The sequence below is a fragment of the Amblyomma americanum genome, chromosome 6 (assembly GCF_052857255.1).
Source record: "Amblyomma americanum isolate KBUSLIRL-KWMA chromosome 6, ASM5285725v1, whole genome shotgun sequence".
Taxonomy (NCBI): Eukaryota; Metazoa; Arthropoda; class Arachnida; order Ixodida; family Ixodidae; genus Amblyomma; species Amblyomma americanum.
In genome coordinates this window covers 186,223,218-186,248,953 of record NC_135502.1, presented here as the reverse complement: position 1 = coordinate 186,248,953, position 25,736 = coordinate 186,223,218, and positions in this window count along the sequence as shown.

Here is a 25,736-nt window from a genome sequence, read left to right as displayed (position 1 = left end):
CCACTCTATGTGCGGAATCCCTGGAGATGATCAGGCCGGCGCACTTGTTTTTTGCTTGGAAATACTTCGGAACTTCTAGGTGCAGCCTGCGAAGAAGAGTAGACGCTGTTTAAGGGTATTCTCCAGTGTCGTCCACTGCTGCTACGTGCGAGTGCCGGCGGATCGCAGAAGTGGTGCTTTTAAATGCTGCGCCTGGGGGCCTGGCCTGCGCAGACCACTCTTTGCGTAGAATCCCTGCAGATGATCAGGAGGGCGCACTTGTTTTTGGCTTGGAAATACTTCGGAACTTCAGGTGCAGCCTGCGAAGGATAGTAGACGCAGTTTAAGCGTGTTTTCCAGAGTCGGCCACTGCTGCTGCGTGCGTCTGCCGGCGGATCGCTGAGGTGCTGCTTTTAAATGCTGCGCCTTGTGGCCTGGCCTGCGCAGACCACTCGAAGCGCAGAATACCTTGGAGATGATCATGCCGGCGCACTTGTTTTTGGCTTGGAAATACTTCAGAACTTCTTGGTACAGCCTGCGAAGGATAGTAGACGCAGTTTAAGTGTGTTCTCCAGTGTCGTCCACTGCTGCTGGGTGCGAGTGCCGGAGGATTGCTGACGTGCTGCTTTTAAATGCTGCGCCTGGAAGCCTGGCCTGCGCAGACCACTCGATGAGCAGAATCCCTGGGAGATGATCAGGCCGGGCAATTGTTTTTGGATTGGAAATACTTCCGAACTTCTAGGTGCAGCCTGAGAAGGATAGCAGACACAGTTTAAGCGTTTTCTCCAGTGTCGTCTACTGCTGCTGCGTGCGTGTGTCGGCGGATCGCTGACGTGCTGCTTTTAAGTGCTGCACCTGGGAGCGTGGCCTGCGCAGTCCACTCGATGAGCAGAATCTCTGGGAGATGATCAGGCCGGGCACTTGTTTATGGCTTGGAAATTCTTCGGAACTTCTAGGTGCAGCCTGCGAATGATAGTAGACCCAGTTTAAGCGTGTTCTTCAGTGTCGTCTACTGCTGCTGCGTGCGAGTGCCGGAGGATTGCTGACGTGCTGCTTTTAAATGCTGCGCCTGGAAGCCTGGCCTGCGAAGACCACTCGATGAGCAGAATCCCTGGGAGATGATCAGGCCGGGCAATTGTTTTTGGATTGGATATACTTCACAACTTCTAGGTGCAGCCTGCGAATGATAGTAGACGCAGTTTAAGCGAGTTGTCCAGTGCCGTCCACTGCTGATGCGTGCGAGTGCCGGTGGATCGCTGAAGTGCTGCTTTTAAATACTGCGCCTGGGGGCCTGGCCTGCGCAGACCACTCGATGCGCAGAATCCCTTGGAGGTGATCAGGCCGGCGCACTTGTTGTTTCTTGGAAATGCTTCGGAACTTCTAGGTACAGCCTGGGAAGGATAGAGACGCAGTTTAAGTGTGTTCTCCAGTGTCGTCCACTGCTGCTGGGTGCGAGTGCCGGCAGATCGCTGACGTGCTGCTTTTAAATGCTGGGCCTGCGGGCCTGGCCTGCGCAGACCACTCAATGCGCAGAATCCCTTGGAGATGATCAGGCCGGGCACTTGTTTTTCGGCTTGGAAATACTTCGGAACTTCTAGGTGCAGCCTGCGAAGGATGGTAGACGCAGTTTAACCGTGTTCTCTAGTGTCGTCCACTGCTGCTGCGTGCGAGTGCCGGCGGGTCGCTGAAGTAGTACTCTTAAATGCTGCGCCTGGGTGCCTGGCCTGCGCAGACCACTCGATAAACAGCATTCTTGTGAGATGGTCAGGCCGGCGCACTTGTTTTTGGCTTGGAAATACTTCAGAACTTCTAGGTGCAGCCTGCGAAGGATAGTAGGCGCAGTTTAAGGGTGTTCTCCAGTGTCATCCACTGCTGCTACGTGCGAGTGCCGGCGGATCGCAGTAGTGGTGCTTTTAAATGCTGCGCCTGGGGGCCTGGCCTGCGCAGACCACTCTTTGCGCAGAATCCCTGCAGATGATCAGGAGGGCGCACTTGTTTTTGGCTTGGAAATACTTTGGAACTTCAGGTGCAGCCTGCGAAGGATAGTAGACGCAGTTTAAGCGTGTTTTCCAGAGTCGGCCACTGCTGCTGCGTGCGTGTGCCGGCGGATCGCTGAGGTGCTGCTTTTAAATGCTGCGCCTTGTGGCCTGGCCTGCGCAGACCACTCGAAGCGCAGAATACCTTGGAGATGATCAGGCCGGCGCACTTGTTTTTGGCTTGGAAATACTTCAGAACTTCTTGGTGCAGCCTGCGAAGGATAGTAGACGCAGTTTAAGTGTGTTCTCCAGTGTCGTCCACTGCTGCTGGGTGCGAGTGCCGGAGGATTGCTGACGTGCTGCTTTTAAATGCTGCGCCTGGAAGCCTGGCCTGCGCAGACAACTCGATGAGCAGAATCCCTGGGAGATGATCAGGCCGGACAATTGTTTTTGGATTGGATATACTTCAGAACTTCTAGGTGCAGCCTGCGAATGATAGTAGACGCAGTTTAAGCGTGTTGTAAAGTGACGTCCACTGCTGTTGCGTGCGAGTGCCAGTGGATCGCTGAAGTGCTGCTTTTAAATGCTGCGCCTGGGGGCCTGGCCTGCGCATACCACTCGATGCGCAGAATCCCTTGGAGATGATCAGGCCGGCGCATTTGTTGTTGACTTGGAAATGCTTCGGATCTTCTAGGTACAGCCTGCGAAGGATAGTAGACGCAGTTTAAGTGTGTTCTCCAGTATCGTCCACTGCTGCTACGTGCGAGTGCCGGCGGATCGCTGAAGTGGTGCTTTTAAATGCTGCGCCTGGGGGCCTGGCCTGCGCAGACCACACGATGCGCAGAACCCCTTGGAGATGATCAGGCCGGCGCACTTGTTTTTGGCTTGGAAATACTTCGAAACTTCTAGGTACAGGCTGCGAAGGATAGTAGACGCAGTTTAAGTGTGTTCTCCAGTGTCGTCCACTGCTGCTGGGTGCGAGTGTCGGCGGATCGCTGACGTGCTGCTTTTAAATGCTACGCCTGGGAGCGTGGCCTGCGCAGACCACTCGATGAGCAGAATCTCTGGAAGATGATCAGGCCGGGCAATTGTTTATGGCTTGGAAATACTTCGGAAATTCTAGGTGCAGCCTGCTAATGATAGTAGACGCAGTTTAAGCGTGTTCTCAATTGTCGTCCACAGCTGCTACGTGCGAGTGTCGGCTAATCGCTAACGTGCTGGTTTTAAATGCTGCGCCTGGGGGCCTGGCCTGCGCAGACCACTCTATGCGCAGAATCCCTAGAGATGATCAGGCCGGCGCACTTGTTTTGGCTTGGAAATACTTCGTAACTTCTAGGTGCAGCCTGCGAAGGATAGACGCAGTTTAAGGGTGTTCTCCAGTATCGTCCACTGCTGCTGCGTGCGAGTGCCGGCGGATCGCTGAAGTGGTACTCTTAAATGCTGCGCCTGGGTGCCTGGCCTGCGCAGACCACTCGATAAACAGCATTCTTGTGAGATGGTCAGGCCGGCGCACTTGTTTATGGCTTGTAAATACTTCAGAACTTCTAGGTGCAGCCTGCGAAGGATAGTAGACGCAGTTTAAGGGTGTTCTCCAGTGTCGTCCACTGCTGCTACGTGCGAGTGCCGGCGGATCGCTGACGTGCTGCTTTTAAATGCTGCGCCTGGGGGCCTGGCCTGCGCAGACCACTCGATGCGCAGAATCCCTTGGAGATGATCAGGCCGGCGCACTTGTTGTTGGCTTGGAAATGCTTCAGAACTTCTAGGTACAGCCTGCGAAGGATAGTAGACGCAGTTTAAGTGTGTTCTCCAGTGTCGTCCACTGCTGCTGGGTGCGAGCGCCGGCGGATCGCTGACGTGCTGCTTTTAAATGCTGCGCCTGCGGGCCTGGCCTGCGCAGACCACTCGATGCGCAGAATCCCTTGGAGATGATCAGGCCGGGCACTTGTTTTTCGGCTTGGAAATACTTCGGAACTTCGAGGTGCAGCCTGCGAAGGATGGTAGACGCAGTTTAACCGTGTTCTCTAGTGTCGTCCACTGCTGCTGCGTGCGAGTGCCGGCGGATCGCTGACGTGCTGCTTTTAAATGCTGCGCCTGGGGGCCTGGCCTGCGCAGACCACTCTATGCGCAGAATCCCTAGAGATGATCAGGCCGGCGCACTTGTTTTTGTCTTGAAAACACTTCGTAAATTCTAGGTGCAGCCTGCGAAGGATAGACGCAGTTTAAGGGTGTTCTCCAGTATCTTTCACTTCTGCTGCGTGCGAGTGCCGGCGGATCGCAGTAGTGGTGCTTTTAAATGCTGCGCCTGGGGGCCTGGCCTGCGCAGACCACTCCTTGCGCAGAATCCCTGCAGATGATCAGGAGGGCGCACTTGTTTTTGGCTTGGAAATACTTCGGAACTTCAGGTGCAGCCTGCAAAGGATAGTAGACGCAGTTTAAGCGTGTTTTCCAGAGTCGGCCACTGCTGCTGCGTGCGTGTGCCGGCGGATCGCTGAGGTGCTGCTTTTAAATGCTGCGCCTTGTGGCCTGGCCTGCGCAGACCACTCGAAGCGCAGAATACCTTGGAGATGATCAGGCCGGCGCACTTGTTTTTGGCTTCGAAATACTTCAGAACTTCTTGGTACAGCCTGCGAAGGATAGTAGACGCAGTTTAAGTGTGTTCTCCAGTGTCGTCCACTGCTGCTGGGTGCGAGTGCCGGAGGATTGCTGACGTGCTGCTTTTAAATGCTGCGCCTGGAAGCCTGGCCTGCGCAAACCACTCGATGAGCAGAATCCCTGGGAGATGATCAGGCCGGGCAATTGTTTTTGGATTGGATATACTTCAGAACTTCTAGGTGCAGCCTGCGAATGATAGTAGACGCAGTTTAAGCGTGTTGTAAAGTGACGTCCACTGCTGTTGCGTGCGAGTGCCGGTGGATCGCTGAAGTGCTGCTTTTAAATGCTGCGCCTGGGGGCCTGGCCTGCGCATACCACTCGATGCGCAGAATCCCTTGGAGATGATCAGGCCGCCGCATTTGTTGTTGACCTGGAAATGCTTCGGAACTTCTAGGTACAGCCTGCGAAGGATAGTAGACGCAGTTTAAGTGTGTTCTCCAGTGTCGTCCACTGCTGCTGGGTGCGAGTGCCGGCGGGTCGCTGAAGTGGTACTCTTAAATGCTGCGCCTGGGTGCCTGGCCTGCACAGACCACTCGATAAACAGCATTCTTGTGAGATGGTCAGGCCGGCGCACTTGTTTTTGGCTTGGAAAGACTTCAGAACTTCTAGGTGCAGCCTGCGAAGGATAGTAGGCGCAGTTTAAGGGTGTTCTCCAGTGTCGTCCACTGCTGCTACGTGCGAGTGCCGGCGGATCGCTGAAGTGGTGCTTTTAAATGCTGCGCCTGGGGGCCTGGCCAGCGCAGACCACTCTATACGCAGAATCCCTGGAGATGATCAGGCCCGCGCACTTCTTTTTGGCTTGGAAATACTTCGGAATTTCTAGGTGCAGCCTGCGAAGGATAGTAGACGCAGTTTAAGGGTGTTCTCCAGTATCGTCTACTGCTGCTGCGTGCGAGTGCCTGCGGATCGCTGAAGTGGTTCTTTTAAATGCTGCGCCTGGGGGCCTGGGCTGCGCAGACCACTCTATGCGCAGAATCCCTGGAGATTATCAGGCCGGCGCACTTGTTTTTGGCTTGGAAATACTTCGGAACTTCTAGGTGCAGCCTGCGAAGGATAGACGCAGTTTAAGGGTGTTCTCCAGTATCGTCCACTGCTGCTGCGTGCGAGTGCCGGCGGATCGCTGAAGTGGTACTCTTAAATGCTGCGCCTGGGTGCCTGGCCTGCGCAGACCACTCGATAAACAGCATTCTTGTGAGATGGTCAGGCCGGCGCACTTGTTTATGGCTTGTAAATACTTCAGAACTTCTAGGTGCAGCCTGCGAAGGATAGTAGACGCAGTTTAAGGGTGTTCTCCAGTGTCGTCCACTGCTGCTACGTGCGAGTGCCGGCGGATCGCTGACGTGCTGCTTTTAAATGCTGCGCCTGGGGGCCTGGCCTGCGCAGACCACTCGATGCGCAGAATCCCTTGGAGATGATCAGGCCGGCGCACTTGTTGTTGGCTTGGAAATGCTTCAGAACTTCTAGGTACAGCCTGCGAAGGATAGTAGACGCAGTTTAAGTGTGTTCTCCAGTGTCGTCCACTGCTGCTGGGTGCGAGCGCCGGCGGATCGCTGACGTGCTGCTTTTAAATGCTGCGCCTGCGGGCCTGGCCTGCGCAGACCACTCGATGCGCAGAATCCCTTGGAGATGATCAGGCCGGGCACTTGTTTTTCGGCTTGGAAATACTTCGGAACTTCGAGGTGCAGCCTGCGAAGGATGGTAGACGCAGTTTAACCGTGTTCTCTAGTGTCGTCCACTGCTGCTGCGTGCGAGTGCCGGCGGATCGCTGACGTGCTGCTTTTAAATGCTGCGCCTGGGGGCCTGGCCTGCGCAGACCACTCTATGCGCAGAATCCCTAGAGATGATCAGGCCGGCGCACTTGTTTTTGTCTTGGAAACACTTCGTAACTTCTAGGTGCAGCCTGCGAAGGATAGACGCAGTTTAAGGGTGTTCTCCAGTATCGTCCACTTCTGCTGCGTGCGAGTGCCGGCGGATCGCAGTAGTGGTGCTTTTAAATGCTGCGCCTGGGGGCCTGGCCTGCGCAGACCACTCCTTGCGCAGAATCCCTGCAGATGATCAGGAGGGCGCACTTGTTTTTGGCTTGGAAATACTTCGGAACTTCAGGTGCAGCCTGCAAAGGATAGTAGACGCAGTTTAAGCGTGTTTTCCAGAGTCGGCCACTGCTGCTGCGTGCGTGTGCCGGCGGATCGCTGAGGTGCTGCTTTTAAATGCTGCGCCTTGTGGCCTGGCCTGCGCAGACCACTCGAAGCGCAGAATACCTTGGAGATGATCAGGCCGGCGCACTTGTTTTTGGCTTCGAAATACTTCAGAACTTCTTGGTACAGCCTGCGAAGGATAGTAGACGCAGTTTAAGTGTGTTCTCCAGTGTCGTCCACTGCTGCTGGGTGCGAGTGCCGGAGGATTGCTGACGTGCTGCTTTTAAATGCTGCGCCTGGAAGCCTGGCCTGCGCAAACCACTCGATGAGCAGAATCCCTGGGAGATGATCAGGCCGGGCAATTGTTTTTGGATTGGATATACTTCAGAACTTCTAGGTGCAGCCTGCGAATGATAGTAGACGCAGTTTAAGCGTGTTGTAAAGTGACGTCCACTGCTGTTGCGTGCGAGTGCCGGTGGATCGCTGAAGTGCTGCTTTTAAATGCTGCGCCTGGGGGCCTGGCCTGCGCATACCACTCGATGCGCAGAATCCCTTGGAGATGATCAGGCCGCCGCATTTGTTGTTGACCTGGAAATGCTTCGGAACTTCTAGGTACAGCCTGCGAAGGATAGTAGACGCAGTTTAAGTGTGTTCTCCAGTGTCGTCCACTGCTGCTGGGTGCGAGTGCCGGCGGGTCGCTGAAGTGGTACTCTTAAATGCTGCGCCTGGGTGCCTGGCCTGCACAGACCACTCGATAAACAGCATTCTTGTGAGATGGTCAGGCCGGCGCACTTGTTTTTGGCTTGAAAAGACTTCAGAACTTCTAGGTGCAGCCTGCGAAGGATAGTAGGCGCAGTTTAAGGGTGTTCTCCAGTGTCGTCCACTGCTGCTACGTGCGAGTGCCGGCGGATCGCTGAAGTGGTGCTTTTAAATGCTGCGCCTGGGGGCCTGGCCAGCGCAGACCACTCTATACGCAGAATCCCTGGAGATGATCAGGCCCGCGCACTTGTTTTTGGCTTGGAAATACTTCGGAATTTCTAGGTGCAGCCTGCGAAGGATAGTAGACGCAGTTTAAGGGTGTTCTCCAGTATCGTCTACTGCTGCTGCGTGCGAGTGCCTGCGGATCGCTGAAGTGGTTCTTTTAAATGCTGCGCCTGGGGGCCTGGGCTGCGCAGACCACTCTATGCGCAGAATCCCTGGAGATTATCAGGCCGGCGCACTTGTTTTTGGCTTGGAAATACTTCGGAACTTCTCGGTGCAGCCTGCGAAGGATAGTAGACGCAGTTTAAGGGTGTTCTCAAATGTCGTCCACTGCTGCTACGTGCGAGTGTCGGCGGATCGCTGAAGTGGTGCTTTTAAATGCTGCGCCTGGGGGCCTGGCCTGCGCAGACCAATCTATGCGCAGAATCCCTGGAGATGATCAGGCCGGCGCCCTTGTTTTTGGCATGGAAATACTTCGAAATTTCTAGGTGCAGCCTGCGAAGGATAGTAGACGCAGTTTAAGCGTGTTCTCCAGAGTCGGCCACTGCTGCTGAGTGCGAGTGCCGGCGGATCGCTGACGGGTTGCTTTTAAATGCGGCGCCTGGGGGTACTGGCCTGCGCAGACCACTCGATGCGCAGTATCCCTTGGAAATGATCAGGCCGGGCACTTGTTTCTGGCTTGGAAATACTTCCGAACTTCTAGGTACAGCCTGCGAAGGATAGTACACGCAGTTTAAGGATGTTATCCAGTGTCGTCCACTGCTGCTCCGTGCGAGTACCGGCGGATCGCTGACGTGCTGCTTTCAAATGCTGCGCTTGGGGGCCTGGCCTTCGCAGACCACTCGATGCGCAGTATCCCTTGAAAATGATCAGGCCGGGCACTTGTTTTTGGCTTGGAAATACTTCCGAACTTCTATGTGCAGCCTGAGAAGGATAGCAGACACAGTTTAAGCGTTTTCTCCAGTGTCGTCTACTGCTGCTGCGTGCGTGTGCCAGCGGATCGCTGACGTGCTGCTTTTAAGTGCTGCGCCTGGGAGCGTGGCCTGCGCTGTCCACTCTATACGCAGAATCCCTGGAGATGATCAGGCCCGCGCACTTGTTTTTGGCTTGGAAATACTTCGGAATTTCTAGGTGCAGCCTGCGAAGGATAGTAGACGCAGCTTAAGGGTGTTCTCCAGTATCGTCTACTGCTGCTGCGTGCGAGTGCCTGCGGATCGCTGAAGTGGTTCTTTTAAATGCTGCGCCTGGGGGCCTGGGCTGCGCAGACCACTCTATGCGCAGAATCCCTGGAGATTATCAGGCCGGCGCACTTGTTTTTGGCTTGGAAATACTTCGGAACTTCTCGGTGCAGCCTGCGAAGGATAGTAGACGCAGTTTAAGGGTGTTCTCCAGTGTCGTCCACTGCTGCTACGTGCTGCGCCTGGGGGCCTGGCCTGCGCAGACCACTCTATGCGCAGAATCCCTGGAGATGATCAGGCCGGCGCACTTGTTTTTGGCTTGGAAATACTTCGGAATTTCTAGGTGCAGCCTGCGAAGGATAGTAGACGCAGTTTAAGCGTGTTCTCCAGAGTCGGCCACTGCTGCTGAGTGCGAGTGCCGGCGGATCGCTGATGTGTTGCTTTTAAATGCGGCGCCTGGGGGCCTGGCCTTCGCAGACCACTCGATGCGCCGAATTCCTTGGAGATGATCAGGCTGGCGCACTTGTTTTTGGCTTGTAAATACTTCAGAACTTCTTGGTACAGCCTGCGAAGTATAGTAGGCGCAGTTTAAGCGTGTTCTCAAGTGTCGTCCACAGCTGCTGCGTGCGAGTGTCGGCGGATCGCTGACGTGCTGGTTTTAAATGCTGCGCCTGGGGGTTTGGTCTGCGCAGACCACTCAATGCGCAAAATCCATTGGAGATGATCAGGCCGGCGCACTTGTTTTTGGCTTGGAAATACTTCGGAACTTCTAGGTACAGCCTGCGAAGGATAGTACACGCAGTTTAAGGATGTTATCCAGTGTCGTCCACTGCTGCTGGGTGCGAGTGCCGGAGGATTGCTGACGTGCTGCTTTTAAATGCTGCGCCTGGAAGCCTGGCCTGCGCAGACCACTCGATGAGCAGAATCCCTGGGAGATGATCAGGCCGGGCAATTGTTTTTGGATTGGAAATACTTCCGAACTTCTAGGTGCAGCCTGAGAAGGATAGCAGACACAGTTTAAGCGTTTTCTCCAGTGTCGTCTACTGCTGCTGCGTGCGTGTGTCGGCGGATCGCTGACGTGCTGCTTTTAAGTGCTGCGCCTGGGAGCGTGGCCTGCGCAGTCCACTCGATGAGCAGAATCTCTGGGAGATGATCAGGCCGGGCACTTGTTTATGGCTTGGAAATTCTTCGGAACTTCTAGGTGCAGCCTGCGAATGATAGTAGACCCAGTTTAAGCGTGTTCTTCAGTGTCGTCTACTGCTGCTGCGTGCGAGTGCCGGAGGATTGCTGACGTGCTGCTTTTAAATGCTGCGCCTGGAAGCCTGGCCTGCGCAGACCACTCGATGAGCAGAATCCCTTGGAGGTGATCAGGCCGGCGCACTTGTTGTTGGCTTGGAAATGCTTCAGAACTTCTAGGTACAGCCTGGGAAGGATAGTAGACGCAGTTTAAGCGTGTTCTCCAGTGTCGTCCACTGCTGCTGGGTGCGAGTGCCGGCAGATCGCTGACGTGCTGCTTTTAAATGCTGGGCCTGCGGGCCTGGCCTGCGCAGACCACTCAATGCGCAGAATCCCTTGGAGATGATCAGGCCGGGCACTTGTTTTTCGGCTTGGAAATACTTCGGAACTTCTAGGTGCAGCCTGCGAAGGATGGTAGACGCAGTTTAACCGTGTTCTCTAGTGTCGTCCACTGCTGCTGCGTGCGAGTGCCGGCGGGTCGCTGAAGTAGTACTCTTAAATGCTGCGCCTGGGTGCCTGGCCTGCGCAGACCACTCGATAAACAGCATTCTTGTGAGATGGTCAGGCCCGCGCACTTGTTTTTGGCTTGGAAATACTTCAGAATTTCTAGGTGCAGCCTGCGAAGGATAGTAGACGCAGCTTAAGGGTGTTCTCCAGTATCGTCTACTGCTGCTGCGTGCGAGTGCCTGCGGATCGCTGAAGTGGTTCTTTTAAATGCTGCGCCTGGGGGCCTGGGCTGCGCAGACCACTCTATGCGCAGAATCCCTGGAGATTATCAGGCCGGCGCACTTGTTTTTGGCTTGGAAATACTTCGGAACTTCTCGGTGCAGCCTGCGAAGGATAGTAGACGCAGTTTAAGGGTGTTCTCCAGTGTCGTCCACTGCTGCTACGTGCGAGTGTCGGCGGATCGCTGAAGTGGTGCTTTTAAATGCTGCGCCTGGGGGCCTGGCCTGCGCAGACCAATCTATGCGCAGAATCCCTGGAGATGATCAGGCCGGCGCCCTTGTTTTTGGCATGGAAATACTTCGAAATTTCTAGGTGCAGCCTGCGAAGGATAGTAGACGCAGTTTAAGCGTGTTCTCCAGAGTCGGCCACTGCTGCTGAGTGCGAGTGCCGGCGGATCGCTGACGTGTTGCTTTTAAATGCGGCGCCTGGGGGTACTGGCCTGCGCAGACCACTCGATGCGCAGTATCCCTTGGAAATGATCAGGCCGGGCACTTGTTTCTGGCTTGGAAATACTTCCGAACTTCTAGGTACAGCCTGCGAAGGATAGTACACGCAGTTTAAGGATGTTATCCAGTGTCGTCCACTGCTGCTCCGTGCGAGTACCGGCGGATCGCTGACGTGCTGCTTTTAAATTCTGTGCTTGGGGGCCTGGCCTGCGCAGACCACTCGATGCGCAGTATCCCTTGGAAATGATCAGGCCGGGCACTTGTTTTTGGCTTGGAAATACTTCCGAACTTCTATGTGCAGCCTGAGAAGGATAGCAGACACAGTTTAAGCGTTTTCTCCAGTGTCGTCTACTGCTGCTGCGTGCGTGTGCCAGCGGATCGCTGACGTGCTGCTTTTAAGTGCTGCGCCTGGGAGCGTGGCCTGCGCTGTCCACTCGATGAGCAGAATCTCTGGGAGATGATCAAGCCGGGCACTTGTTTATGGCTTGGCAATTCTTCGGAACTTCTAGGTGCAGCCTGCGAATGATAGTAGACGCAGTTTAAACCTGTTCTTCAGTGTCGTCTACTGCTGCTGCGTGCGAGTGCCGGAGGATTGCTGACGTGCTGCTTTTAAATGCTGCGCCTGGAAGCCTGGCCTGCGCAGACCACTCGATGAGCAGAATCCCTGGGAGGTGATCAGGCCGGGCAATTGTTCTTGGATTGGATATACTTCACAACTTCTAGGTGCAGCCTGCGAATGATAGTAGACGCAGTTTAAGCGTGTTGTCCAGTGACGTCCACTGCTGATGCGTGCGAGTGCGGGTGGATCGCTGAAGTGCTGCTTTTAAATGCTGCGCCTGGGGGCCTGGCCTGCGCAGACCACTCTATGCGCAGAATCCCTGGAGATGATCAGGCCGGCGCACTTGTTTTTGGCTTGGAAATACTTCGGAATTTCTAGGTGCAGCCTGCGAAGGATAGTAGACGCAGTTTAAGCGTGTTCTCCAGAGTCGGCCACTGCTGCTGAGTGCGAGTGCCGGCGGATCGCTGATGTGTTGCTTTTAAATGCGGCGCCTGGGGGCCTGGCCTTCGCAGACCACTCGATGCGCCGAATTCCTTGGAGATGATCAGGCTGGCGCACTTGTTTTTGGCTTGTGAATACTTCAGAACTTCTTGGTACAGCCTGCGAAATATAGTAGGCGCAGTTTAAGCGTGTTCTCAAGTGTCGTCCACAGCTGCTGCGTGCGAGTGTCGGCGGATCGCTGACGTGCTGCTTTTAAATGCTGCGCCTGCGGGCCTGGCCTGCGCAGACCACTCGATGCGCAGAATTCCTTGGAGATGATCAGGCCGGGCACTTGTTTTTCGGCTTGGAAATACTTCGGAACTTCGAGGTGCAGCCTGCGAAGGATGGTAGACGCAGTTTAACCGTGTTCTCTAGTGTCGTCCACTGCTGCTGCGTGCGAGTGCCGGCGGATCGCTGACGTGCTGCTTTTAAATGCTGCGCCTGGGGGCCTGGCCTGCGCAGACCACTCTATGCGCAGAATCCCTAGAGATGATCAGGCCGGCGCACTTGTTTTTGTCTTGGAAACACTTCGTAACTTCTAGGTGCAGCCTGCGAAGGATAGACGCAGTTTAAGGGTGTTCTCCAGTATCGTCCACTGCTGCTGCGTGCGAGTGCCGGCGGATCGCAGTAGTGGTGCTTTTAAATGCTGCGCCTGGGGGCCTGGCCTTCGCAGACCACTCTTTGCGCAGAATCCCTGCAGATGATCAGGAGGGCGTACTTGTTTTTGGCTTGGAAATACTTCGGAACTTCAGGTGCAGCCTGCAAAGGATAGTAGACGCAGTTTAAGCGTGTTTTCCAGAGTCGGCCACTGCTGCTGCGTGCGTGTGCCGGCGGATCGCTGAGGTGCTGCTTTTAAATGCTGCGCCTTGTGGCCTGGCCTGCGCAGACCACTCGAAGCGCAGAATACCTTGGAGATGATCAGGCCGGCGCACTTGTTTTTGGCTTGGAAATACTTCAGAACTTCTTGGTACAGCCTGCGAAGGATAGTAGACGCAGTTTAAGTGTGTTCTCCAGTGTCGTCCACTGCTGCTGGGTGCGAGTGCCGGAGGATTGCTGACGTGCTGCTTTTAAATGCTGCGCCTGGAAGCCTGGCCTGCGCAGACCACTCGATGAGCAGAATCCCTGGGAGATGATCAGGCCGGGCAATTGTTTTTGGATTGGATATACTTCAGAACTTCTAGGTGCAGCCTGCGAATGATAGTAGACGCAGTTTAAGCGTGTTCTAAAGTGACGTCCACTGCTGTTGCGTGCGAGTGCCGGTGGATCGCTGAAGTGCTGCTTTTAAATGCTGCGCCTGGGGGCCTGGCCTGCGCATACCACTCGATGCGCAGAATCTTTTGGAGATGATCAGGCCGGCGCATTTGTTGTTGACCTGGAAATGCTTCGGAACTTCTAGGTACACCCTGCGAAGGATAGTAGACGCAGTTTAAGTGTGTTCTCCAGTGTCGTCCACTGCTGCTGGGTGCGAGTGCCGGCGGGTCGCTGAAGTGGTACTCTTAAATGCTGCGCCTGGGTGCCTGGCCTGCACAGACCACTCGATAAACAGCATTCTTGTGAGATGGTCAGGCCGGCGCACTTGTTTTTGGCTTGGAAATACTTCAGAACTTCTAGGTGCAGCCTGCGAAGGATAGTAGGCGCAGTTTAAGGGTGTTCTCCAGTGTCGTCCACTGCTGCTACGTGCGAGTGCCGGCGGATCGCTGAAGTGGTGCTTTTAAATGCTGCGCCTGGGGGCCTGGCCAGCGCAGACCACTCTATACGCAGAATCCCTGGAGATGATCAGGCCCGCGCACTTGTTTTTGGCTTGGAAATACTTCGGAATTTCTAGGTGCAGCCTGCGAAGGATAGTAGACGCAGCTTAAGGGTGTTCTCCAGTATCGTCTACTGCTGCTGCGTGCGAGTGCCTGCGGATCGCTGAAGTGGTTCTTTTAAATGCTGCGCCTGGGGGCCTGGGCTGCGCAGACCACTCTATGCGCAGAATCCCTGGAGATTATCAGGCCGGCGCACTTGTTTTTGGCTTGGAAATACTTCGGAACTTCTCGGTGCAGCCTGCGAAGGATAGTAGACGCAGTTTAAGGGTGTTCTCCAGTGTCGTCCACTGCTGCTACGTGCGAGTGTCGGCGGATCGCTGAAGTGGTGCTTTTAAATGCTGCGCCTGGGGGCCTGGCCTGCGCAGACCAATCTATGCGCAGAATCCCTGGAGATGATCAGGCCGGCGCCCTTGTTTTTGGCATGGAAATACTTCGAAATTTCTAGGTGCAGCCTGCGAAGGATAGTAGACGCAGTTTAAGCGTGTTCTCCAGAGTCGGCCACTGCTGCTGAGTGCGAGTGCCGGCGGATCGCTGACGTGTTGCTTTTAAATGCGGCGCTTGGGGGTACTGGCCTGCGCAGACCACTCGATGCGCAGTATCCCTTGGAAATGATCAGGCCGGGCACTTGTTTCTGGCTTGGAAATACTTCCGAACTTCTAGGTACAGCCTGCGAAGGATAGTAAACGCAGTTTAAGGATGTTATCCAGTGTCGTCCACTGCTGCTCCGTGCGAGTACCGGCGGATCGCTGACGTGCTGCTTTTAAATGCTGCGCTTGGGGGCCTGGCCTGCGCAGACCACTCGATGCGCAGTATCCCTTGGAAATGATCAGGCCGGGCACTTGTTTTTGGCTTGGAAATACTTCCGAACTTCTATGTGCAGCCTGAGAAGGATAGCAGACACAGTTTAAGCGTTTTCTCCAGTGTCGTCTACTGCTGCTGCGTGCGTGTGCCAGCGGATCGCTGACGTGCTGCTTTTAAGTGCTGCGCCTGGGAGCGTGGCCCGCGCTGTCCACTCGATGAGCAGAATCTCTGGGAGATGATCAAGCCGGGCACTTGTTTATGGCTTGGCAATTCTTCGGAACTTCTAGGTGCAGCCTGCGAATGATAGTAGACGCAGTTTAAACCTGTTCTTCAGTGTCGTCTACTGCTGCTGCGTGCGAGTGCCGGAGGATTGCTGACGTGCTGCTTTTAAATGCTGCGCCTGGAAGCCTGGCCTGCGCAGACCACTCGATGAGCAGAATCCCTGGGAGGTGATCAGGCCGGGCAATTGTTTTTGGATTGGATATACTTCACAACTTCTAGGTGCAGCCTGCGAATGATAGTAGACGCAGTTTAAGCGTGTTGTCCAGTGACGTCCACTGCTGCTCCGTGCGAGTACCGGCGGATCGCTGACGTGCTGCTTTCAAATGCTGCGCTTGGGGGCCTGGCCTTCGCAGACCACTCGATGCGCAGTATCCCTTGAAAATGATCAGGCCGGGCACTTGTTTTTGGCTTGGAAATACTTCCGAACTTCTATGTGCAGCCTGAGAAGGATAGCAGACACAGTTTAAGCGTTTTCTCCAGTGTCGTCTACTGCTGCTGCGTGCGTGTGCCAGCGGATCGCTGACGTGCTGCTTTTAAGTGCTGCGCCTGGGAGCGTGGCCTGCGCTGTCCACTCGATGAGCAGAATCTCTGGGAGATGATCAAGCCGGGCACTTGTTTATGGCTTGGCAATTCTTCGGAACTTCTAGGTGCAGCCTGCGAATGATAGTAGACGCAGTTTAAACCTGTTCTTCAGTGTCGTCTACTGCTGCTGCGTGCGAGTGCCGGAGGATTGCTGACGTGCTGCTTTTAAATGCTGCGCCTGGAAGCCTGGCCTGCGCAGACCACTCGATGAGCAGAATCCCTGGGAGGTGATCAGGCCGGGCAATTGTTTTTGGATTGGATATACTTCACAACTTCTAGGTGCAGCCTGCGAATGATAGTAGACGCAGTTTAAGCGTGTTGTCCAGTGACGTCCACTGCTGATGCGTGCGAGTGTCGGTGGATCGCTGAAGTGCTGCTTTTAAATGCTGCGCCTGGGGGCCTGGCCTGCGCAGACCACTCTATGCGCAGAATCCCTGGAGATGATCAGGCCGGCGCACTTGTTTTTGGCTTGGAAATACTTCGGAATTTCTAGGTGCAGCCTGCGAAGGATAGTAGACGCAGTTTAAGCGTGTTCTCCAGAGTCGGCCACTGCTGCTGAGTGCGAGTGCCGGCGGATCGCTGATGTGTTGCTTTTAAATGCGGCGCCTGGGGGCCTGGCCTTCGCAGACCACTCGATGCGCCGAATTCCTTGGAGATGATCAGGCTGGCGCACTTGTTTTTGGCTTGTAAATACTTCAGAACTTCTTGGTACAGCCTGCGAAGTATAGTAGGCGCAGTTTAAGCGTGTTCTCAAGTGTCGTCCACAGCTGCTGCGTGCGAGTGTCGGCGGATCGCTGACGTGCTGGTTTTAAATGCTGCGCCTGGGGGTTTGGTCTGCGCAGACCACTCAATGCGCAAAATCCATTGGAGATGATCAGGCCGGCGCACTTGTTTTTGGCTTGGAAATACTTCGGAACTTCTAGGTACAGCCTGCGAAGGATAGTACACGCAGTTTAAGGATGTTATCCAGTGTCGTCCACTGCTGCTGGGTGCGAGTGCCGGAGGATTGCTGACGTGCTGCTTTTAAATGCTGCGCCTGGAAGCCTGGCCTGCGCAGACCACTCGATGAGCAGAATCCCTGGGAGATGATCAGGCCGGGCAATTGTTTTTGGATTGGAAATACTTCCGAACTTCTAGGTGCAGCCTGAGAAGGATAGCAGACACAGTTTAAGCGTTTTCTCCAGTGTCGTCTACTGCTGCTGCGTGCGTGTGTCGGCGGATCGCTGACGTGCTGCTTTTAAGTGCTGCGCCTGGGAGCGTGGCCTGCGCAGTCCACTCGATGAGCAGAATCTCTGGGAGATGATCAGGCCGGGCACTTGTTTATGGCTTGGAAATTCTTCGGAACTTCTAGGTGCAGCCTGCGAATGATAGTAGACCCAGTTTAAGCGTGTTCTTCAGTGTCGTCTACTGCTGCTGCGTGCGAGTGCCGGAGGATTGCTGACGTGCTGCTTTTAAATGCTGCGCCTGGAAGCCTGGCCTGCGCAGACCACTCGATGAGCAGAATCCCTTGGAGGTGATCAGGCCGGCGCACTTGTTGTTGGCTTGGAAATGCTTCAGAACTTCTAGGTACAGCCTGGGAAGGATAGTAGACGCAGTTTAAGCGTGTTCTCCAGTGTCGTCCACTGCTGCTGGGTGCGAGTGCCGGCAGATCGCTGACGTGCTGCTTTTAAATGCTGGGCCTGCGGGCCTGGCCTGCGCAGACCACTCAATGCGCAGAATCCCTTGGAGATGATCAGGCCGGGCACTTGTTTTTCGGCTTGGAAATACTTCGGAACTTCTAGGTGCAGCCTGCGAAGGATGGTAGACGCAGTTTAACCGTGTTCTCTAGTGTCGTCCACTGCTGCTGCGTGCGAGTGCCGGCGGGTCGCTGAAGTAGTACTCTTAAATGCTGCGCCTGGGTGCCTGGCCTGCGCAGACCACTCGATAAACAGCATTCTTGTGAGATGGTCAGGCCCGCGCACTTGTTTTTGGCTTGGAAATACTTCAGAATTTCTAGGTGCAGCCTGCGAAGGATAGTAGACGCAGCTTAAGGGTGTTCTCCAGTATCGTCTACTGCTGCTGCGTGCGAGTGCCTGCGGATCGCTGAAGTGGTTCTTTTAAATGCTGCGCCTGGGGGCCTGGGCTGCGCAGACCACTCTATGCGCAGAATCCCTGGAGATTATCAGGCCGGCGCACTTGTTTTTGGCTTGGAAATACTTCGGAACTTCTCGGTGCAGCCTGCGAAGGATAGTAGACGCAGTTTAAGGGTGTTCTCCAGTGTCGTCCACTGCTGCTACGTGCGAGTGTCGGCGGATCGCTGAAGTGGTGCTTTTAAATGCTGCGCCTGGGGGCCTGGCCTGCGCAGACCAATCTATGCGCAGAATCCCTGGAGATGATCAGGCCGGCGCCCTTGTTTTTGGCATGGAAATACTTCGAAATTTCTAGGTGCAGCCTGCGAAGGATAGTAGACGCAGTTTAAGCGTGTTCTCCAGAGTCGGCCACTGCTGCTGAGTGCGAGTGCCGGCGGATCGCTGACGTGTTGCTTTTAAATGCGGCGCCTGGGGGTACTGGCCTGCGCAGACCACTCGATGCGCAGTATCCCTTGGAAATGATCAGGCCGGGCACTTGTTTCTGGCTTGGAAATACTTCCGAACTTCTAGGTACAGCCTGCGAAGGATAGTACACGCAGTTTAAGGATGTTATCCAGTGTCGTCCACTGCTGCTCCGTGCGAGTACCGGCGGATCGCTGACGTGCTGCTTTTAAATTCTGTGCTTGGGGGCCTGGCCTGCGCAGACCACTCGATGCGCAGTATCCCTTGGAAATGATCAGGCCGGGCACTTGTTTTTGGCTTGGAAATACTTCCGAACTTCTATGTGCAGCCTGAGAAGGATAGCAGACACAGTTTAAGCGTTTTCTCCAGTGTCGTCTACTGCTGCTGCGTGCGTGTGCCAGCGGATCGCTGACGTGCTGCTTTTAAGTGCTGCGCCTGGGAGCGTGGCCTGCGCTGTCCACTCGATGAGCAGAATCTCTGGGAGATGATCAAGCCGGGCACTTGTTTATGGCTTGGCAATTCTTCGGAACTTCTAGGTGCAGCCTGCGAATGATAGTAGACGCAGTTTAAACCTGTTCTTCAGTGTCGTCTACTGCTGCTGCGTGCGAGTGCCGGAGGATTGCTGACGTGCTGCTTTTAAATGCTGCGCCTGGAAGCCTGGCCTGCGCAGACCACTCGATGAGCAGAATCCCTGGGAGGTGATCAGGCCGGGCAATTGTTCTTGGATTGGATATACTTCACAACTTCTAGGTGCAGCCTGCGAATGATAGTAGACGCAGTTTAAGCGTGTTGTCCAGTGACGTCCACTGCTGATGCGTGCGAGTGCGGGTGGATCGCTGAAGTGCTGCTTTTAAATGCTGCGCCTGGGGGCCTGGCCTGCGCAGACCACTCTATGCGCAGAATCCCTGGAGATGATCAGGCCGGCGCACTTGTTTTTGGCTTGGAAATACTTCGGAATTTCTAGGTGCAGCCTGCGAAGGATAGTAGACGCAGTTTAAGCGTGTTCTCCAGAGTCGGCCACTGCTGCTGAGTGCGAGTGCCGGCGGATCGCTGATGTGTTGCTTTTAAATGCGGCGCCTGGGGGCCTGGCCTTCGCAGACCACTCGATGCGCCGAATTCCTTGGAGATGATCAGGCTGGCGCACTTGTTTTTGGCTTGTGAATACTTCAGAACTTCTTGGTACAGCCTGCGAAATATAGTAGGCGCAGTTTAAGCGTGTTCTCAAGTGTCGTCCACAGCTGCTGCGTGCGAGTGTCGGCGGATCGCTGACGTGCTGCTTTTAAATGCTGCGCCTGCGGGCCTGGCCTGCGCAGACCACTCGATGCGCAGAATTCCTTGGAGATGATCAGGCCGGGCACTTGTTTTTCGGCTTGGAAATACTTCGGAACTTCGAGGTGCAGCCTGCGAAGGATGGTAGACGCAGTTTAACCGTGTTCTCTAGTGTCGTCCACTGCTGCTGCGTGCGAGTGCCGGCGGATCGCTGACGTGCTGCTTTTAAATGCTGCGCCTGGGGGCCTGGCCTGCGCAGACCACTCTATGCGCAGAATCCCTAGAGATGATCAGGCCGGCGCACTTGTTTTTGTCTTGGAAACACTTCGTAACTTCTAGGTGCAGCCTGCGAAGGATAGACGCAGTTTAAGGGTGTTCTCCAGTATCGTCCACTGCTGCTGCGTGCGAGTGCCGGCGGATCGCAGTAGTGGTGCTTTTAAATGCTGCGCCTGGGGGCCTGGCCTTCGCAGACCACTCTTTGCGCAGAATCCCTGCAGATGATCAGGAGGGCGTACTTGTTTTTGGCTTGGAAATACTTCGGAACTTCAGGTGCAGCCTGCAAAGGATAGTAGACGCAGTTTAAGCGTGTTTTCCAGAGTCGGCCACTGCTGCTGCGTGCGTGTGCCGGCGGATCGCTGAGGTGCTGCTTTTAAATGCTGCGCCTTGTGGCCTGGCCTGCGCAGACCACTCGAAGCGCAGAATACCTTGGAGATGATCAGGCCGGCGCACTTGTTTTTGGCTTGGAAATACTTCAGAACTTCTTGGTACAGCCTGCGAAGGATAGTAGACGCAGTTTAAGTGTGTTCTCCAGTGTCGTCCACTGCTGCTGGGTGCGAGTGCCGGAGGATTGCTGACGTGCTGCTTTTAAATGCTGCGCCTGGAAGCCTGGCCTGCGCAGACCACTCGATGAGCAGAATCCCTGGGAGATGATCAGGCCGGGCAATTGTTTTTGGATTGGATATACTTCAGAACTTCTAGGTGCAGCCTGCGAATGATAGTAGACGCAGTTTAAGCGTGTTCTAAAGTGACGTCCACTGCTGTTGCGTGCGAGTGCCGGTGGATCGCTGAAGTGCTGCTTTTAAATGCTGCGCCTGGGGGCCTGGCCTGCGCATACCACTCGATGCGCAGAATCTTTTGGAGATGATCAGGCCGGCGCATTTGTTGTTGACCTGGAAATGCTTCGGAACTTCTAGGTACACCCTGCGAAGGATAGTAGACGCAGTTTAAGTGTGTTCTCCAGTGTCGTCCACTGCTGCTGGGTGCGAGTGCCGGCGGGTCGCTGAAGTGGTACTCTTAAATGCTGCGCCTGGGTGCCTGGCCTGCACAGACCACTCGATAAACAGCATTCTTGTGAGATGGTCAGGCCGGCGCACTTGTTTTTGGCTTGGAAATACTTCAGAACTTCTAGGTGCAGCCTGCGAAGGATAGTAGGCGCAGTTTAAGGGTGTTCTCCAGTGTCGTCCACTGCTGCTACGTGCGAGTGCCGGCGGATCGCTGAAGTGGTGCTTTTAAATGCTGCGCCTGGGGGCCTGGCCAGCGCAGACCACTCTATACGCAGAATCCCTGGAGATGATCAGGCCCGCGCACTTGTTTTTGGCTTGGAAATACTTCGGAATTTCTAGGTGCAGCCTGCGAAGGATAGTAGACGCAGCTTAAGGGTGTTCTCCAGTATCGTCTACTGCTGCTGCGTGCGAGTGCCTGCGGATCGCTGAAGTGGTTCTTTTAAATGCTGCGCCTGGGGGCCTGGGCTGCGCAGACCACTCTATGCGCAGAATCCCTGGAGATTATCAGGCCGGCGCACTTGTTTTTGGCTTGGAAATACTTCGGAACTTCTCGGTGCAGCCTGCGAAGGATAGTAGACGCAGTTTAAGGGTGTTCTCCAGTGTCGTCCACTGCTGCTACGTGCGAGTGTCGGCGGATCGCTGAAGTGGTGCTTTTAAATGCTGCGCCTGGGGGCCTGGCCTGCGCAGACCAATCTATGCGCAGAATCCCTGGAGATGATCAGGCCGGCGCCCTTGTTTTTGGCATGGAAATACTTCGAAATTTCTAGGTGCAGCCTGCGAAGGATAGTAGACGCAGTTTAAGCGTGTTCTCCAGAGTCGGCCACTGCTGCTGAGTGCGAGTGCCGGCGGATCGCTGACGTGTTGCTTTTAAATGCGGCGCTTGGGGGTACTGGCCTGCGCAGACCACTCGATGCGCAGTATCCCTTGGAAATGATCAGGCCGGGCACTTGTTTCTGGCTTGGAAATACTTCCGAACTTCTAGGTACAGCCTGCGAAGGATAGTAAACGCAGTTTAAGGATGTTATCCAGTGTCGTCCACTGCTGCTCCGTGCGAGTACCGGCGGATCGCTGACGTGCTGCTTTTAAATGCTGCGCTTGGGGGCCTGGCCTGCGCAGACCACTCGATGCGCAGTATCCCTTGGAAATGATCAGGCCGGGCACTTGTTTTTGGCTTGGAAATACTTCCGAACTTCTATGTGCAGCCTGAGAAGGATAGCAGACACAGTTTAAGCGTTTTCTCCAGTGTCGTCTACTGCTGCTGCGTGCGTGTGCCAGCGGATCGCTGACGTGCTGCTTTTAAGTGCTGCGCCTGGGAGCGTGGCCCGCGCTGTCCACTCGATGAGCAGAATCTCTGGGAGATGATCAAGCCGGGCACTTGTTTATGGCTTGGCAATTCTTCGGAACTTCTAGGTGCAGCCTGCGAATGATAGTAGACGCAGTTTAAACCTGTTCTTCAGTGTCGTCTACTGCTGCTGCGTGCGAGTGCCGGAGGATTGCTGACGTGCTGCTTTTAAATGCTGCGCCTGGAAGCCTGGCCTGCGCAGACCACTCGATGAGCAGAATCCCTGGGAGGTGATCAGGCCGGGCAATTGTTTTTGGATTGGATATACTTCACAACTTCTAGGTGCAGCCTGCGAATGATAGTAGACGCAGTTTAAGCGTGTTGTCCAGTGACGTCCACTGCTGATGCGTGCGAGTGCGGGTGGATCGCTGAAGTGCTGCTTTTAAATGCTGCGCCTGGGGGCCTGGCCTGCGCAGACCACTCTATGCGCAGAATCCCTGGAGATGATCAGGCCGGCGCACTTGTTTTTGGCTTGGAAATACTTCGGAATTTCTAGGTGCAGCCTGCGAAGGATAGTAGACGCAGTTTAAGCGTGTTCTCCAGAGTCGGCCACTGCTGCTGAGTGCGAGTGCCGGCGGATCGCTGATGTGTTGCTTTTAAATGCGGCGCCTGGGGGCCTGGCCTTCGCAGACCACTTGATGCGCCGAATTCCTTGGAGATAATCATTCTGGCGCACTTGTTTTTGGCTTGTAAATACTTCAGAACTTCTTGGTACAGCCTGCGAAGTATAGTAGGCGCAGTTTAAGCGTGTTCTCAAGTGTCGTCCACAGCTGCTGCGTGCGAGTGTCGGCGGATCGCTGACGTGCTGGTTTTAAATGCTGCGCCTGGGGGTTTGGTCTGCGCAGACCACTCAATGCGCAAAATCCATTGGAGATGATCAGGCCGGCGCACTTGTTTTTGGCTTGGAAATACTTCGGAACTTCTAGGTACAGCCTGCGAAGGATAGTACACGCAGTTTAAGGATGTTATCCAGTGTCGTCCACTGCTGCTCCATGCGAGTACCGGCGGATCGCTGACGTGCTGCTTTTAAATGCTGCGCTTGGGGGCCTGGCCTGCGCAGACCACTCGATGCGCAGTATCCCTTGGAAATGATCAGGCCGGGTACTTGTTTTTGGCTTGGAAATACTTCCGAACTTCTAGGTGCAGCCTGAGAAGGATAGCAGACACAGTTTAAGCGTTTTCTCCAGTGTCGTCTACTGCTGCTGCGTGCGTGTGCCGGCGGATCGCTGACGTGCTGCCTTTAAGTGCTGCGCCTGGGAGCGTGGCCTGCGCAGTCCACTCGATGAGCAGAATCTCTGGGAGATGATCAAGCCGGGCACTTGTTTATGGCTTGGAAATTCTTCGGAACTTCTAGGTGCAGCCTGCGAATGATAGTAGACGCAGTTTAAACCTGTTCTTCAGTGTCGTCTACTGCTGCTGCGTGCGAGTGCCGGAGGATTGCTGACGTGCTGCTTTTAAATGCTGCGCCTGGAAGCCTGGCCTGCGCAGACCACTCGATGAGCAGAATCCCTGGGAGGTGATCAGGCCGGGCAATTGTTTTTGGATTGGATATACTTCACAACTTCTAGGTGCAGCCTGCGAATGATAGTAGACGCAGTTTAAGCGTGTTGTCCAGTGACGTCCACTGCTGATGCGTGCGAGTGCCGGTGGATCGCTGAAGTGCTGCTTTTAAATGCTGCGCCTGGGGGCCTGGCCTGCGGAGACCACTAGATGCGCAGAATCTCTTGGAGATGATCAGGCCGGCGCACTTGTTGTTGGCTTGGAAATGCTTCGGAACTTCTAGGTACAGCCTGCGTAGGGTAGTAACCGCAGTTTAAGGGTGTTCTCCAGTATCGTCCACCGCTGCTGCGTGCGAGCGCCGGCGGATCACTGAAGTGGTGCTTTTAAATGCTGCGCCTGGGGGCCTGGCCTGCGCAGACCACTCTATGCGCAGAATCCCTGGAGATGATCAGGCCGGTGCACTTAGTTTTGGCTTGGAAATACTTTGTTACTTCTAGGTGCAGCCTGCGTAGGGTAGTAACCGCAGTTTAAGGGTGTTCTCCAGTATCGTCCACCGCTGCTGCGTGCGAGTGCCGGCGGATCACTGAAGTGGTGCTTTTAAATGCTGCGCCTGGGGGCCTGGCCTGCGCAGACCACTCTATGTGCAGAATCCCTGGAGATGATCAGGCCGGCGCACTTGTTTTTTGCTTGGAAATACTTCGGAACTTCTAGGTGCAGCCTGCGAAGAAGAGTAGACGCAGTTTAAGGGTGTTCTCCAGTGTCGTCCACTGCTGCTACGTGCGAGTGCCGGCGGATCGCAGTAGTGGTGCTTTTAAATGCTGCGCCTGGGGGCCTGGCCTGCGCAGACCACTCTTTGCGCAGAATCCCTGCAGATGATCAGGAGGGCGCACTTGTTTTTGGCTTGGAAATACTTCGGAACTTCAGGTGCAGCCTGCAAAGGATAGTAGACGCAGTTTAAGCGTGTTTTCCAGAGTCGGCCACTGCTGCTGCGTGCGTGTGCCGGCGGATCGCTGAGGTGCTGCTTTTAAATGCTGCGCCTGGAAGCCTGGCCTGCGCAGACCACTCGATGAGCAGAATCCCTGGGAGATGATCAGGCCGGCGCATTTGTTGTTGACCTGGAAATGCTTCGGAACTTCTAGGTACAGCCTGCGAAGGACAGTAGACGCAGTTTAAGTGTGTTCTCCAGTGTCGTCCACTGCTGCTGGGTGCGAGTGCCGGCGGGTCGCTGAAGTGGTACTCTTAAATGCTGCGCCTGGGTGCCTGGCCTGCGCAGACCACTCGATAAACAGCATTCTTGTGAGATGGTCAGGCCGGCGCACTTGTTTTTGGCTTGGAAATACTTCAGAACTTCTAGGTGCAGCCTGCGAAGGATAGTAGGCGCAGTTTAAGGGTGTTCTCCAGTGTCGTCCACTGCTGCTACGTGCGAGTGCCGGCGGATCGCTGAAGTGGTGCTTTTAAATGCTGCGCCTGGGGGCCTGGCCAGCGCAGACCACTCTATACGCAGAATCCCTGGAGATGATCAGGCCCGCGCACTTGTTTTTGGCTTGGAAATACTTCGGAATTTCTAGGTGCAGCCTGCGAAGGATAGTAGACGCAGTTTAAGCGTGTTCTCCAGAGTCGGCCACTGCTGCTGAGTGCGAGTGCCGGCGGATCGCTGACGTGTTGCTTTTAAATGCGGCGCCTGGGGGTACTGGCCTGCGCAGACCACTCGATGCGCAGTATCCCTTGGAAATGATCAGGCCGGGCACTTGTTTCTGGCTTGGAAATACTTCCGAACTTCTAGGTACAGCCTTCGAAGGATAGTACACGCAGTTTAAGGATGTTATCCAGTGTCGTCCACTGCTGCTCCGTGCGAGTACCGGCGGATCGCTGAAGTGCTGCTTTTAAATGCTGCGCTTGGGGGCCTGGCCTGCGCAGACCACTCGATGCGCAGTATCCCTTGGAAATGATCAGGCCGGGCACTTGTTTTTGGCTTGGAAATACTTCCGAA